The sequence below is a fragment of the Pan paniscus genome, chromosome 11, assembly GCF_029289425.2.
Source record: "Pan paniscus chromosome 11, NHGRI_mPanPan1-v2.0_pri, whole genome shotgun sequence".
NCBI classification, from domain to species: Eukaryota; Metazoa; Chordata; class Mammalia; order Primates; family Hominidae; genus Pan; species Pan paniscus.
In genome coordinates this window covers 43,558,956-43,574,326 of record NC_073260.2, presented here as the reverse complement: position 1 = coordinate 43,574,326, position 15,371 = coordinate 43,558,956, and the positions used below count along the sequence as shown (strand labels likewise).

At 35.9% G+C, this 15,371-nt stretch overlaps 1 protein-coding gene across 5 annotated transcripts in view; it reads left to right on the top strand.

Moving 5' to 3' along the window:
• Nucleotides 1-15,371, top strand: part of ERCC6L2 (ERCC excision repair 6 like 2) — a 186,428-nt gene that overhangs the window by 5,815 nt on the left and 165,242 nt on the right. The window lies entirely within an intron of this gene.

The window sequence follows — 15,371 nt, the reverse complement described above, 5'->3', positions numbered from 1 at the left end:
TACTATATGTAAATCTTTATTTGTACTGCTGTTACGATAGCTATTTTGTGTGTTCCTGTGTATGTTTGTGTTTGTCTCACTAACTAGATAGTGAAGTCCTCAAAGTTGAGGACAATGTCTCAGTTATTTTATCATTCTTCAGTACCTATGAAATATTTTATTCCAAAATAATGTTTTGGTACCACTTGGTTTGATTTTACCTTTGGTAATACTGGTACTAAGATATCAATATATTTGAAGTCATTTAACTTTCTTCATACTTAATGGAAGGAAAGCATTCTAACATTTGTTATGCCACATAGCATGGTTAAATTGTTCCTATAGGCCTTTTGTGCATATTGTTCGAAGTTTATCATGTTAGAAGTTTCTTAATCTGGAATCCCTGGGTCACTAGCAGTTCTGTTTGTGAACTTTAGAGAGACTTCAAGATTCCCTAAAATGTGTACTAGAATTTGTACACATACATACTTTCCTAAAGAAGGGATTTGTTGTAGTTAATCTGTTTCTGTATAACAAATTATGCCAAATTTAGCAGCTTAAAACAATATTCATGTATTGTCTCACAGTTTCTGTGGGTTGGGAATCCAGCTGCCGCCTAGCCTGGTCCTCTAGCTTTGCCTCTCACAGGGCTGCAGTCATCTCAAGGTGACTGGGGAAGATTCACTTCCTAGCCCACCTGTTTGTTGGCAGGATTCAGTTCCTTGTGGGTTCTTGGCCTCAGTTTCTTGTGAGCTGTTGGCTGGAGGCCTCCTTTGCTTCCTTGACACATGGACCTCTTCATGGGGCATCTCACACAAGGTAGCTTGCTTCATAAAAAGAGAGCAAGTAGGAGGGCAAGAGACAGCACTAGTAAAACAGAAGTCATGGTCTTTGGTGATGTGATAACACAAGAGACATCCCTTCACTTTTGTCACATTCTTCTCATTAGAAGCAAGTTGCTAAGTCCAACCAGAACTCAAGGGAAGGAGATTAAACAGGACTGGGAATATGAAGAGGTGGGTATTATTGGGAGTCCTGTCAGAAGCTGCCTGCTACAGGGTCTTTAGCTTTCCTTAGATTTTAAAGAGGTTTGTGATCCAAGAAGAATAGAGTTTTGAATCTAGATTTTATACTAAACGATCACTTTAGATTTTCAGGAGTGTGTGCCTAGTTTGTGATTAAGTTATTCTGCTTCCTTTCTTATAATTGAGTTTAACTTATTTTCTTCTTCATATTACCTCCATTAGTTATTGGAACTCAAAGGTAAGTGGAAAACTAAATTTAACATTTATAAATAGCCAAATTTCAGACACCAATGATGGAATAAGGAAAAAGAAAAGAAAAAAAAATAGCCAAATAATACTACTGTGTGTAAAGGTCTGGTGTGAAAAACTAGGCTAAAATAAAGTCTTTTAATAATCATATTACCATTAACCATACTTTATGTTCCTTCAAGCCTAGGCAGTGCAGATAGTTTAGACATGCACACTGGACGTGCTGAATGATTGTTTGTGGAATAAATGAATTTACCTTCTTCGTTTATTCCACAAACTATCATTTAGCATGCCGGCCTGTAGGTGGAGGATAGACAGCAAGAATAAAGAAAGGAGCCTTCAAGAAATTACCTCTGAAACTGACCCAACAGTCCCACAGACAGTTTTGTTTGTTTGTTTGCTTGTTTTTGGATAAACATAGAAATTGACCCTTCTGGTCCTAAAGCTTTAAACTTGTATTTGTTTTATCTGAGTTCCTTCCTCAGGAAAGGACCCCCAGGCCTCTCAAAAAGTATCAAAGAACTGAAACTCACCAGATCATAGAATTCAGACAGTGAGACACCAGGCCTCTCATTCATCAGATTACTTCCTTAGCCCTCCCAACTTCCTGTTTTCCCATACATTGTTACATTTCTTCTCTGCTGTAAAAACTCCTAATTTTAATCAGGGAGATGGATTTGAGACTGATCCTTGGCTACAGTGCCTGATTAAAGCATTTTTCCTTGGCAATACGTGTTGTCTCAGTGATTGGCTGGCTGTATGGTGAGTAGCAGGTCTTAGACCGAACCCGTGGTGTTTCAGTAACGCCATCTGTGACCAAGATTACAGATGAGTACTAGAGGAAAATTAATAAATTAATTAAAGCCCTGCTGTAACTGTTTTCGCATATACTTCTACTGTTTTTGCCTGTGGTAGAATGTTTGTTACCACAATTCTTTGATTAGCCAGTGCATGTTCAACTTCAAAATAAACATGAGGCTGGGTTTGGTGGTTCACACCTGTAATCCCAGCACTTTGGGAGGCCAAGGCGGGCGGATCACGAGGTCAAGAGATCAAGACCATCCTGGCCAACATGGTGAAACCCCATCTCTACAAAAATACAAAAATTAGCTGGGCATGGTGGCCCACGCCTGTAGTCCCAGCTACTTGGGAGGCCAAGGCAGGAGAATCTCTTGAACCTGGGAGGCAGAGGTTGCAGTAAGTCGAGATTGTGCCACTGCACTCCAGTCTGGCAACAGAGTGAGACTCTGTCTCACATACAAAAAAAGAAGAAACATGATGGTACTACATACAAAAAGTGATCTGTTTGGGAACCACCATCCTGCAGCTTAAATACAATTTGAATTCAAATTCTTGCGCACATTTTAGTCTCAAATTTGAAGGCTGTCTTTCATCTCTGAGGCCCATGTTACGAAGAAATTTACTTTATTTTACAGTTCATAGGCTTATTTTTAAAGGAGGTGATTTTACTGCAGAATTTTCTATTCCTGATACACTGTAATCATTGAAGGACTTGGAGATGTTCTGGTACATGCTGTTAGTGTGCTGTGCAAGTCTTTGAGGGAGTACCGTCTGAAGATTAGGAAATGATTTCTGCACTAATTTTGATACTCAGGTGGATTTGTCTGATGCTTGGGGACCTAGTTCTCTGGTTACTATTGTTGTAACTCAGGGAATAATTTCTACATAGATAGGTGGTTTGAAAGACCCATTTAAGGTAGAGCTTCTATAGATAGATAAAGCTTCTATAGATATGACTAAGCCAGTTGAAGAAATGTGAATGATTACTGTGTTAACTAAAATTTCAGAATGTAGTAAAATTAATTGATAATGAAAATAGACCATTGACATTTACTGTTTGAGCTATAGTTTTATCTTCTTTTCTTCTTTTTTTTTCCTGTTTCTTGATTTCATCCCTGTAGTTTCCCCCTTTTTATATTCTAATTTGGCCATGATATGAAATTGAAGTCTTTTTAAAGCTTGTTTTACATACCAAATAAAGTTTCCTTCCCTCATTTCAAATTTAAAAGTAGGTGAATTTAATATTTTACACTCTACAGGGGATGAGAATTGAAAAATGTCCATTTGTTCTAGTGACATAGAAATCATTGGTATGCTGAGCAAGAGCCATTTTGCTGGAGCTTTCAGACACAAGCCATAATGGAGTAGGTGAAGACGTGGACATACAACGTATATTTACCTCTTTAAGAAATATGGCTTCGAAAGGGAATAAAAGTGACCTAGTAGTAGGTGAAGAGAGAGACGAGAATGTGAGGGGGTTTCTTTTTTGTTTGTTTTGTATTGTTTGGGGGTAGGAAAGACTTGAGTATTTTTTAAGGTGAATTGGAAGGACAGATCTGGTGAAGAGGGCACAGATAAATATGCAACATACGTAATGATATGCCCACATACATACATGTACTTCTGTAAACACACACACAAACATACATATGCAAAAAATGGAGTCACATAATAACTACTATCTTATAAGCAGATTGCAGATTTTTTTTTTTGTCAAAGATTATGAACTAATTTTTCCCGATACCTTCTGACGTTTTTCTAAAACATAGAAGTTAAAAGAATGGTACAATGAAAAGCCATATTCTCACCACTTAGATTCTGTTAATATTTCATTATACATGGTTTTGTAATATCCATCCATCTTTTGTTGCATTTTAAAATAGCAGACATTAATACATTTTATCCCACATACACATATCCAAGAAAAGATCATCACAGCCAAGGCGATGAACATATCTATCACTCCTAGATTTCCTCATGTCCATTGTGCCCTTGATATGTTCAACACCATGCAGTTCATCACGTACTATTTTTGGTTTTAGTGGGACTGAAAAATTAAAGATACTTGAGGAAATTTTAATACAAAATCCAAGATTTTTATGACTATCTCCCAATATTTCACAGAATTTTCACATCTAATTCAACAGGTAACTTGAAAATGAATCCCTTTTGTACATTTACGTGATAATTAGCTAGTTTAAGTACAATAAACAATTTCAACTGGAGTATACAGGTTTGGGAACCTGACCTTTGGTAATCAGACAACTCAGTGATAGGAAAAGAGGTGAGTGGGTGCTTACCATGGAGTAGTGGTTCTCTAAAGTGGATATTTGGGTCAGCAGCATTAGTGTCACCTGGGAACTTGTTAGGATTGTAAATTCTGGGGTCTCACTGCAGACATACTGAATTGTGAACTTGGTGGGAGTAGGAGAGGACGGCAATCTGTGTTTTAACAGATGCTTCAGGTAATTCCAAGGCCCACTAAAGTTTGAGAGCCTTTGCTCAGACGGTATGTTTTTCAGAGGGTTAGAAAACTTTGATTAATCTGGTGAGTTCAGTGAACATTGGTTAAGGGATGTTTGGTCTACGTGAATCTTTTTTGTTGTTGTTCTCTTTTTGTTTTTTTGAGATGGAGGTCTCACTCTGGCATTCAGGGTGGAGTGCAGTAGCGAAATCTCGGCTCACTGCAAAGTCTGCCTCCGGGGCCCAAGCGATCCTCCCACCTCAGCCTCCCAAGTAGTTGGGACCATAGTTGCTCACCACCACGCCCAGCTAATTTTTTGTATTTTTGGTAGAGATGGGGTTTTCCCGAGTTGCCCGGGCTGGTCTTGAACTCCTGAGCTCAAGTGATCTGCCTGCCTTGACCTCTCAAAGTGCTGGGATTACAGGCAGGAACTACTGTGCCTGGCCTCTGTGTTAATATGTATACATAGGATGATGATCATTTCATTAAAAAAAAATACATTTAGAAATGGAAATGATATTAGAGATAATTTTGTTCAGCTTTTTAACTTAGTACATAAAACAGGCACAGGAATGACTTCCCTATCTAGGGTCAGGCACAGAAGTAATAATTTTCATTTCTATTCTAGAACTGTTATTTTTTTCCTCTTCTATCATCTACTGCCTTCTTTTGACTTAATAATACAGTTAATTAAAAGCCTTTTACTCAACTTTTAACCATTTGTTCAATTGGTTGACATTTGATAAGTACTCACTCTGGGCCAGGCACTGTGATTGGCACTGAAGAGCCAATATGAATATAGATGCATATAATACCTACTGTGATGGTTACTAGTGAGTGTCAACTTGATTAGATTGAAGGATACAAAGTATTGATCTAGGGTGTGTCTGTGAGGGTGATGCCAAAAGAGATTAATATTTGAGTCAGTGGGCTGGGAAAGACAGACCCATCCTTAATCTGGCAGGCACAGTCTTATCAGCTGCCAGTGTGGCTAGAATGTAAGCAGGCAGAAAAATGTGAAAAGAGAGACTGGCCTAGCCTCCCAGCCTGCATCTTTCTCCCATGCTGGATGCTTCCTGTCCTTGAACGTCGGACTCAAGTTCTTCAGTTTTGGAACTCGGACTGGCTCTCCTTGCTCTTCAGCCTGCAGACATGCTATTGTGGCACTTCGTGATCGTGTGAGATAGTACTTAATAAACTCCCCATATATCTCTATTCCATTAGTTCTGTCCCTCTAGAGAACCCTAATACACCTGCCTTACAGAGTTCACAAAAGAGTAATAAAAGGAAATGAGGCCAAGAGTCATCATCTAGTCTGGTAAGTGGGTTGGGGGGGAGAAACAAGCCTGCCTGGGGGTGTCAAAGAAGACTCCACAGGGAAATTGGTGTTTTCATACTTTGCTTTTGGAAACCCACCAAACTTTGAGTTTTGAATTGAGTTTTAATGAATTTTATTTTTTACTGAAGGCATAGCTCTAATATAGTATTTGAAAGGTTTATCACAAGAGAAGAGCTCAAATTCATTGAATCAAAATAATTTAGTTTTTAATGGTAGTGTGGTAATTAGCTTTTACAGACACCAAAATCTTAAGGACTACTATTAAGCAGATGCAGTAATATGTCTTACCATATTATTTTATTTTCTCATCTGCTATGCAAAGAAGATAATAGTACTTTTTGAGTAGCAGAGATAGAATTTTGCAAAGCATGAAGACATTCTTTGAATTTTTGTTTCTATATTATTAGATATTACATTATTGAAAATGTCATTACTGAAGGCTGTCTTATTAAAAAGATGCATAGTAAACCTCACTCTTGAGAGAAATGGGATTGCTGATAATTAAAGGTTTCTTAGGTTATTTTCAGTACCTTTTTTGGATAATAAGATCTTCAGTAGATTCAAAACTATACTAAAATATGAAGGTTCTTGGGATCTCAAGTCATGTTATTCACTCAGGAATATAGTAATAAAGAGAAAAATAATATTGTCTTTATTTTCATTCATTGAGAAAATGCTATAATATCCAGTGTGGAAGGTTAATTAGCCCCCAGATCCCTGAGCCCTTTTAAGCAGAAACAAAAATGTACTAGTATTTCACAGATAAAATTGTATTTCTTCTTTTGGCATGTAGTTCTGATTTTAGGGGAGAGCTTTGTAAAGATAAGTGAGCTAGACCCCATTTCAAAACAGCACTTTGTGTGTTTTTTTTTTTTTCAAAGCGAGCAAAAATACTTTTGAAGTGTGGTTCTGAACCACTCTCTCTGTACCTTTGTATCTCCCAGGGAGTTGAAAAATAAGGTAGTAAATAAACATTTTTTTCTTTTTGTTCTGTAAGAAATAGACAATTTTTGCTATGCCTTCCTCTGTTCTGGTCTAAGGGAAGGTTTATGCCCTTTTTCCCAGCCTCAGATTTACTCAGTATGTCATGAGCTGACTCTGTGAGGAAAGATGACTTATAAAACTGTTGGCTTGACAGAGTTTAGAAAGGAATACATGTAAAAACAGAAAGCTTTCCCAGAGTGATATTTCATTTCTGAAATGCAGTTTTTGGCCTTTCACTATTCTAGAGGTGACTGATTTAAATATTTGTTTTTGTTCTTTTCATCTATAAGCAATTTTAGAACTATTCCACAATAAAACATGTTCTGGCTTTTTCTTTGCAGATAAGTTTTGTAAACCTTCATTGTAAATGTGTCTTTAGTCTTCTGTGAATTAATATTTTGATAGACCTCTACTGGACCACTATAGTGTGGTAAGATGGCTAGATCTCCACCCAAAATACATATTTCCTTTGCCTTCTTAGAGTTTGGGCTAGCTGACAGAGACTGCATTTCCCAAATCTCCTTGCATGTCAGTGGAGCTTGTGACTGGGTTCCGCCAGCAGAAATAAGGGTAGAAGTAATGAGTGCCATTTATAGTCCTGGTCCATAAAATCCACCTGTGCTGTTCTTCACATTCTCCCTTCCCTAACTGTCTTTTGTGTATTGACACTTTACTGCTAGCATTACCACAATACCTATTAGTATATTTTAATTAATATAATTAATATATAGCTAAGAGTTTGTTAGTGGTTTTAGCTAGCTTCTCCAGTTTGTATTCTCAACTAAAGTTTATTACTATTTCAACTTAAGTTTTTCGGGTGTGGGTGGATAAGTAGTGTTAAGAGGTAGTGTAGATGATTTAAATGAGATACAAAGATTTTTAAAAATCATTAGTGGATTTAGTGAATTAAGTAAAGCTAATCTATACTTAGAGTTTATAAATTTAGCTGCCACCTATGAAATATCTTCCAAAGATCTGAGATTCTTAAACACAAGGTACATTTCACATATCTTTGTTTTAGAGAATTTGACAAATGAAGTTAGAATTAAGATCGTATATCACCTTGGATAGATGAGCAAATTGAATTATGAATTTGCACAATTAGGAATATAATTTTCCTATAATGAAACAATCTGTAGGTGAGTTAAGAGCAAATCAATTACCTCATTTAAATTGTTATGGTATCTAATAGGTATCTCTCTTGTCTTTTCAGTAGCCTTTGAGGACCAGTTGCCTAAAATTAAAAAGAGTATATCTATCAATATATGTGTGTGTGTGTGTGCATGTGTGTATCTTTAATTCTTTAATTAAGGTACACTTAAACTGTAAAATGCACAGATCTCAGGTGTACTACTTAATGAGCTTTGACAAATGTCTATGTCTGTGTAACTAATATACTAATCAAAATATAGGACAATTCCATTACCCTAAAAAGTTTTTTCATGCCCCTTTCCAGTCAGTATGCCAATTACCTATACTTTTAATTATAAATTTTCTGTGATCAGTGTAAAGTTATATTCCAAAAGGTAGTCAGAACCCAAAATGTTATGCTTATTTACACCATCAAGGAATTCAGTAAATTCTAATATTAGGTGATGTATTTTTAAATAGAAAACATAACTTTAAAAATATTTATAAAATGAAAATTGTGAACATGCATCAAAGATCTTTTACTTAGGTGGTGTTAACAATATTTAAATTGTCCAATGCCTAAACTCAGTTATTTGTGGAGTATCCTTTCTCTTTCTTTTAATTTATGTTCTACATCAGCCAGTTTGCGCACATTAATCTCTCACTGGATTCTTTAGTAACTGTTTATTTTCTGTTCATTTGTCCACTTTTTTCTCAACCATGCTCCTTCAGCACATCTCCTAACTACCTCTTCCCTGTCACCCCAAATCAGCTTGATTTCACACTACTGAATGATAGAAATAGCCTTTCATCTAGACTATTCCAGCATCTAGAAATAGCCTTTCACCTAGACTATTCCAGCATCTTGGTATTGAGTAGGTAATAAATATATTTTTATTGAATGTGTTAGTGAATTTTAAGTTGAATTGGATAACATTATGGTTCTATGGTTATAACTTATATTGTCTATATTTGCCAGGCTCTATGATAAACATTTTCCATTAAACATTCATGTTAATTAGATATTCTTGCCTCTATTTAATTGGTGAAAATATTAAAATTTATAGAAAGTTTATGTAAATTGGCCTGTGTCACATAGCTAGTATGAAACTGGTTGGTCAGACACCAAAGTCTTTGTGATAAGTCCTGCAAATTGACATGCGAATTTTGTTAGAATATTTTAAAACTTAGGACAAGTTTAAACCATCCTATTTTTCATCTTTTTATAATATTTTAGACAACATAATTTGCAAAAGCTACTTTGTTTATTATATACAAGATCATATGCAAGAAACAAAGCCTTCTACCTTAAGGAATGATGCCAGAAAAATAGCTAATGTGTTTTTGTTTTTTGAGACAGTGTCTCGCTCTTTTGCCCAGGCTGGAATGCAGTGGTGCAGTGTTGGCTCACTGCAGCCTTGACCTCCTGGGCTCAAGTGATCCTCCCCACCTCAGCCTCCCGAGTAGCTGGGACTACAGATGCGCACTACCAGGCCTGGGTAATTTTTGTACTTTTTGTAGAGGTGGGATTTCACCATGCTGCCCAGGCTGGCCTTAAACTCCTGAGCTTGCCCGCTTCTGCCTCCTAAAGTGCTGGGATTAAAAATAGCTACTGTTTGCCTGTAATCCCAGCACTTTGGGAGGCTAAGGTGGGCAGATCACCAGTGGTCGGGAGTTCAAGACCAGACTGACCAACATGGAGAAACTCTGTCTCTACTAAAAATACAAAATTAGCTGGGCATGGTGGCGCATGCCTGTAATCCCAGCTAACTCAGGAGGCTGAGGCAGGAGAATCACTTGCAGCCGGGAGGCGGAGGTTGCGGTGAGTCAAGATCGCGCCATTGCACTCCAGCCTGGGCAACAAGAGTGTCCCTAACTCTGTCTCAAAAAAAAGCTCCTGTTTATTGAATCATTGATATTTACTGACTTGACACTTCACGTACATACTTTTTAACTTTCTTCTAGAATAAAAATAATTCTGATTACACTGTAGTACACAAACACATTCTTATAAAAATGCAAGCTGTAATTTTTAAATTGAGGATAAGTCCACACAGCATTAATTCATTATTTAAAATGATTAATTGAGTGCATTTAATGCATTCAGAATGTTGTGCAACTCCCACCTCTTTCTAGTTTCTGGGTTGTTTCCACTTTTAGTTATTATGAATAATGCTTCTGTGAACATTTGTGTACAAACATTTCTCTTGTGTATATTCCTAGAATTGGAATTACTGGGTTTTATGGTAATTCAGTGTTTCTTTTTTTTTTTTTTTCGTGGAACTGCAATACTATTTTCCACAATGGCTAAAACATTTTACATTCCTACCAACAATTGTCCAGGTTTCCTATGCCTCCGCATCATTGCCAACACTTGTTATTTTTTGGTTTTCTTCATTATAGCCATCCTACTATGTGTTAAGTGGTATTTCATTACGGTTTTGATTTGCATTTCTGTAATGGCCAATGATGTTGAACATATTTTCATGTGCTTTTTTGGCCCTTTGTAGATCTTTAGAGAAAGAAATATATATTTAAGTCTTTTGCCTGTTTTTTAATTTCATTGTCTTTATTGTTGAGTTGTAAGAATTTTTATGTATTTTGGATACTAATCCCTCATCAGATATATGATTTGCAAATATTTTCTCCCATTCTATAGTTGTCTTTTTATTTGCTTGTTATTTTACTTTGATGCACGAAAGTTAAGTTTTATGAAGTCCAATCTGTTCTTTTATTTGGTTGAACAAGTTGTAATTTTAATGTATGTGTAAATAAATTTTAAAAATAGGACTATTATTTCTATATGTTATTCTACTCCTTGTTTTTTTCACTTAAACATAGGTCTTGGAGATCTTTTTATGTTGGTACATAAGGATTGTCCCCATTCATTAATTAATAAATTACTGCATACTATAGATTATATGTTCTGTAACTTATTTTACCATTCCTCTAGGGACCTAGGGAGAAGGATTTTTGGGTTGTTGCCTATTTTAGGAAATAGCAAATAGTGAATATCTGTAGGATAGAATTCTAAGAGTATTTATCTGTAGGATAGATTCCTAAAAGTCAAGTTTCTCGGTGAAGTGTATAAATCTTTTTTTTTTTTTTTTTAGGCAAGGTCCTGCTCCCTCACCCAGGCTGGAGCGTGGTGGTGATCTCAGCTCACTGCAACCTCTGCCTCCTGGTTCAAGTGATTCTCATGCCTCAGCCTCCAAGTAGCTGGGATTATAGGCATGTGCCACCACACCCGGCTAATTTTTGTATTTTTAGTAGAAGCAGGGTTTCACCATGTTGGCCAGGCTGGTCTCAGACTCCTGACCTCAAGTGATCCACCCACCTAGACCTCCCAAAATGCTGGGATTATAGGTGTGAACCACTGCGCCCAGCCAGATGTGTCTATTTCTTTTAATCTGCTAGTTTTACCTTCATATATTTTGAAGCTCCGTTATTAGGGTCACAAACCTTTGTGATTGTTATATCTTCCTGATGAATTGACCATTTTTTTACTATGAAGTGTCCCTTGTAGACAGCTCTTTTATTCATTCTGACAATCTCTGATATTTAATTGGAATATTTAGTTCATTTACATTTAATGTAATTCTTACGTATGGATTTGGATATAACATATCTGTTCATTCAGAAACAGTCTGATTTGCCTTTTGGGTTGATACGATATTTTTTAGAATTTTATTTTAATTTTTCTATTGACTTTTTATCTATACTTCTTTGCTTTTTATTTTTAGTGGTTGCTCTAATGATAAAATATACATTCTCAACTTCTTGCAATGTACCTAATAATGTACTGCTTCAGATAAAATATTTTTCTTGTAAATAGGTCATTCTATTCTCATTTTAAGGAATCTTAAGAGTTAGGAATGCAAAGTGTAATGCCTAATATACCTAGCTGATAACTACCTAATACCTAAATTTCAAAGGTTAAGTCAAACTTATATTTGCAGAATATACCCAGTTTGGTTTTGGTATATATTATTTCCTTTTTTAAATTTCTATGTTCTGTGTGCTAATATTTTGTTTAAGAGTTTGGCTTCTATATGAGTAAGATAAATTGGCTTGTAAATTTCCTGTATTATAATGTTCTTGTCAGGTTTTCTTATCAAAGTTACGCTGAACTCATAAAACGAGGTCACAGTATTTTCCCCTTTTTCTAAACCCTGAAAGGGTCTGTTACAGATTGGCATTACATTTTTCTTAAGCATTAGGTAGAATTTGTTGGTGAAACTATCTGGCCCTTAACTTTCTTTGTGGAAGGTTTATAATTACATATTCAGGTTTATTTCATGGTTTTATGAGTATTTAAATTTCCTTTTCTTGTGTTGGTTTTTGATAAGTTCTATTTCTAAATTTCCTCTAAATTTTTACATTTATTGGCAAAGCATTATTATGGCTTATACATATTTTTTGTTTGCCTTTTCTCTTCTATTTATTCTTCATCAATTTTGCCAGGGGTTTATTGAAAAAATTCTTTCAAAGGATGATCATTTGGCATTGTTGATCATTTTCATTGTATGCTTTAGTAATTTCTGCTTTTTTGTGTTAAATTTTCTGTTATTTTCATAAGTTTTTGAGATAGATTCTTTGATAACTGATTAATAGTCCCTCTTCTTTCCTAATACAGATGCTCCTTGACTTACAGTGGGGTTATGTCCCCATAAACCCATTGTAAGTTGAAAATATTGTAAGTTGAAAACACATTTAATACACCTAACCTACTGAACGTTATAGCTTAGCCTATCCTACCTTAAACATGCTCAGAACACTTATGTTAGCATATAGTTGGGCAGAATCATCTAACACAATGCCTGTTTCATACTAAAGTGTTGAATCTCATATAGTTTATTGAATATTTTGCTAAAAGTGAAAAACAATGATTGTATGGGTACTTGATTTACAGTTATACTGAATGTGTATTATTTTTATACCATTGTAAATTGAAAAATTGCAAGTTGAGCTATCATAAGTTGGGGACTGTCTGTAATATTCATTTAAGTCCCTAAGGTACAGCTTTAGCCATATTCTACAAATTCAACATGTATTGTTACTCATTATTTAATTCAAATATTTTATAATTTATATTGTGAGTTGTTTGAACTCTGTTCCTTACTGTCCAAACATTTGGAGATTTTCTGCTTATATTTTTGTTATTTCTAGTTTCTTGTATTGTGATCAAAGAACATATTCTGTATGGTTTCTGTCTACTGAAATGTATTGAGACTTCTGTGGCCTGGCATATGTCAGCCTTTTTTTTTTTTGAGACGGAGTTTCACTCTTATTGCCCAAGATGGAGTGCAATGGCGTGATCTTGGCTCACCGCAACCTCCACCTCCTGGGTTCAAGTGATTCTCCTGCCTCAGCCTTCCAAGTAGCTGGGATTACAGGCACACGCCACCGTGCCCAGCTAATTTTTTATATTTTTAGTAGAAACGAGATTTCACCATGTTAGCCAGGCTGGTTTTGAACTCCTGACCTCAGGTGATCCGCCCGCCTCGGCCTCCCAAAATGCTGGGATTACAGGCGTGAGCCACTGCACCAGGCCCGGTATGTCAACTTTGGTAAATATTTCGTGGGTACTTAAAATGAAACTGCTTTGCAGTAGTGTGCAGTGTTCTAGCAAATATTCGTTAGGTGAAGGTTGACAATCATGTTATTAAAGTCTTCTGTATCTTTACTGATTATTTTGTTTGTTCTTGCTGAGTTATTTTAAAATCTACCATTGTGCTTGTGGATTTGTCTACTTTTATTTCAATAAATTTTCCTTTATTGATAAATTTAGACTTCTTAAAATTTCCAAGTGAACTAATTTTATTATCAATATTAAGTTAAAGTGTGCCTCTTTAATTTCATAATGCTTTTTTGTCTCAGCATCTTTATCTGATATGAATATAGCTATATCAATTTTCTTTGATTTTTGTTTACATGGTCTGTCATTTTTATTTTCTAATTAGAATTTTTATCCCTTTTTTAAAGAAGTTTTTCTTGTAAATGACAAGGAAATATATTTTATTTGGACAGTCTTTATCTTTTGTTTAGACAGTTTAGTCCATTTCCATATAATGTGCTTTCTAATATATTTGGATTTAAACTTAGTATTTTACTGTTTGATTTTTATTTATTCCATGTCATGTTTTTCCCACTTTTTTTGTGTCCTTTTGGGTAGATTCTTTCCTATTACTTTATTATCCCCTTTTATTAGGTACACATTCTTTTCTTCTTCTATTAATGGTTACCCTAGAGATTACAACAGATACCATTGATTTATCATAATCTAACATAAATTAGTACTTTAGTTTCCTCCCTACAGCATAGTGACCTCAGAATATTATAACTACACTTTTGCTCCTTCTGACTGATATACATTTGTTGTCATAGCTTTTTTTTTTTTTTTTTTTTGAGACAGTCTTGCTCTGTTGCCCAGGCTGGAGTGTAGTGGCGCGATCTCGGCTCACTGCAAACTCCCTCTCCCAGGTTCACGCCATTCTCCTGCCTCAGCCTCCCGAATAGCTGGGACTACAGGTGCCCGCCACCATGCCCGGCTAATTTTTTGTATTTTTAGTAGAGACGGGGTTTCACCGTGTTAGCCAGGATGGTCTTGATCTCCTGACCTCGTGATCCACCCGCCTTGGCCTCCCAAAGTGCTGGGATTACAGGCTGTCATAGCTTTTAACCTGTTACTTGATTTCAACCAAACTTTTTTATTGTTTCATAATGTCAATCAATGTACATATATATTTTGTATATATTTACCATTTTTGTTGCTCTTTATCTTTCCCTGTGTCACCTATCTTCTAACTAGAGTCATTTTCCTTGTACCTGAAAACATTAGTTAGTTTCTTTAGTGTGACTCTTTTGGTGATGAATTGGCTCACTTTTTGGTTGTCTGAAAATCTTTACCCTTCATTCTTGAATATCATCCGTAGGTATAAAAATATAGGTTGCTTTTATTATCACTTTGAAAATATTCTGTTGTATAGTATCTTCCATTCTTTTTCCTGCAAGGTCAGCTACTTGTCTATTTGTGTGTTTTTTTTTGTTTGTTTGTTTTTTGATTTTTTTTTTTTTTTTTTTTTTTTTTTGATTTTGAGACAGGGTCTTGCTGTGTGGCCCAGGCTGGAGTGCAGTGGTGCAGTCACGGCCCACTGCAGCCTCATTCTCCTAGGCTCAAGCAGTCCTCCTACTTCAGCTTTCCAGGTAGCTAGTGATACAGGCATGAGCCATCCCGTGCCCAGCTAATTTTTCTAATTTTTGTAGAGATGGGGTTTTGCCATGTTGCCCACGCTGGTCTCGAATTCCTGGGCTAAAATGATCCTCCCGTCTTAGCCTCCCAAAGTGCTGGGATTACATGGGTGAGCCACCGTGGCCAGACCAGTTGTTGCTTTTTTGT